Source organism: Diceros bicornis, chromosome 5 (genome assembly GCF_020826845.1).
Source record: "Diceros bicornis minor isolate mBicDic1 chromosome 5, mDicBic1.mat.cur, whole genome shotgun sequence".
NCBI classification, from domain to species: domain Eukaryota; kingdom Metazoa; phylum Chordata; class Mammalia; order Perissodactyla; family Rhinocerotidae; genus Diceros; species Diceros bicornis.
The window spans coordinates 26,402,459-26,404,355 of NC_080744.1; the positions used below are offsets into that span (position 1 = coordinate 26,402,459).

Here is a 1,897-nt window from a genome sequence, read left to right on the forward strand (position 1 = left end):
ATGTTATGTATCTTTTATTTCAAAATTATTTTTTCCAGGTACTAGACAGAATACACTTACTATTTTTAAAACTAAATAGGCAGAGTAGGTAATGAGAATTTTCTTGCACAAATTTTTGAAGTTAATCTTACAGATAACTGACAACTGATATTATTGTATCTAAGAGGTAAATTTAATATCAGTCTCTAGAGAAAGAATGACCTACTGTGGCCAAATAGAGAACTTACAAAGAATTATTTTCTGTAACTCCCAAAGGGTTTGTGCTCCTCTTCCCTTGTAAGAGGTCACTTACCGTGACAGTCACTGTGGCACTCAGAGCACAGTAATACATGGTTGAGTCTTCCTCTTGAGCTGACGGTTTCTTCAGACGGAAGGATCTCTCACCCTTGTTAAGATCGGCTGTGAAACCTTTGATGCTCTCTCCTGAGATGTGTTTCAGGAGTAACTGGAGGCCTTGTTTGGGGTACTGCACATACCAGAACAGCACAGGACTCCCAGAATATGAGTAGTTGCCCTTCACCTGCAGCAGGGCCCCTTCAAAGACAGAGATGTGCTCCTCAGGCTGAGTCAGTCTGAGCTCTTATTCCTCCTGTAACACCATGTCTGGATCAGGGAGAGTCTTGCAGACTGAGGAGAATAGTTCTTTAAACTGATTCTAGATCAGAAGACCATAGAAAAACAGAATAAAAAGAGACTTTACTCACTGAGTGTGAATATCATCACAAGCACTAAGATGAGGATGGGCTTCATGTCTGAGCTGTGAGGAGACAGGAGGCTCTTTTCTGGAAACAACTCAGCCACATGGACACTCTGACAGAGCGGTGAGTGAGTTTACTCAGTGGGTAAAGCAAAAGCTCTTCCTCAAAAGGCTGGTTGTTTTCTGGCTTTCTACCAAGTTCATTTGTGTAGCATCTTCCTCTAGTGGCCAATTCTGATACTGCAGATAATCTCAGACTTCAGGAAGCCTTGAAATTCTCTAACAAAACGGAGAGGGATTTCCTCCATAGTTTAGTAGACAAAGTGTAAAGCTCTACTAATTGAAAAAGTTTGCAATTAGAAAGGTCCAAATGGAGAGATCAATGGAAGAGAATAGAAAGTCCAAATATAGAAATTACTTATGGGAATTTAATTATAATAAAAATGGGGAAAAGATGGGATATTCAATAAAATGTGCTCTCCTGAATGGAGAGTCACTTGGAAATTAACAAGTAAATTTGGATGCCTACCTTAGTATCTGTTACAAAATAAATTCCTAATGATATCTAAAATTTAATGTTTTAAAATAAAATAAAATATAAACTATTTGATTAATAAATTTAGGATAGTCATAGATTTTCTAAGCATGAGGGTCAGAAAGCATTAGAAAAATTATTGAGAGATCATATGTCATAGAAATTTAAACTTCCATACGTGTAAGTCAATGAAATGTTTAAACATTATCAGATCAAGTTATTTTCCATCCATCATCATTGATTCTGAACTTTCCCGCACCAGGAATTGGCCCTTTAGAATTTTAGTTTTACAAGGTTTTTTTTTTTTTTTTTTTTTTAATAGGCCATAAACAAAGGAACAATCATTTGGCCTAAGAAGAAGGCAATTCTAGAAAGATGGTAGATTGAAAATGTCCCTGATTCCATATGCTTACCCAAGGAGCTTCTGTGGTGACCAGTCAGGCTATGCCAAGAGAGCTCAAGTGAGGTTTCCCTTTTGGGGCTCATATATAAATATGGGGTTAGGTAGCAGGGAACTCCAGGATAAAAAGCAAAAAACTATGGATCATGGAGGGAGCTTGACCTGCAGAGGTCAGTGGACCTCTAAGAAGGAAACTAATTCTCTTGAGAAGCCTCTCCTCTAACCCCAAAATAGCTGAGAAGAAAGTCACAGGTAGGCTGAGTCC

General features: G+C 38.1%; 1 pseudogene; it reads right to left on the reverse strand.

Annotated features, from left to right (window-relative positions):
* Positions 1–223: 223 nt before the first annotated feature.
* LOC131405472 (T cell receptor alpha variable 16-like) lies at positions 224–750 on the reverse strand (annotated as a pseudogene).
* Between the last annotated feature and the right edge of the window lie 1,147 nt (positions 751–1,897).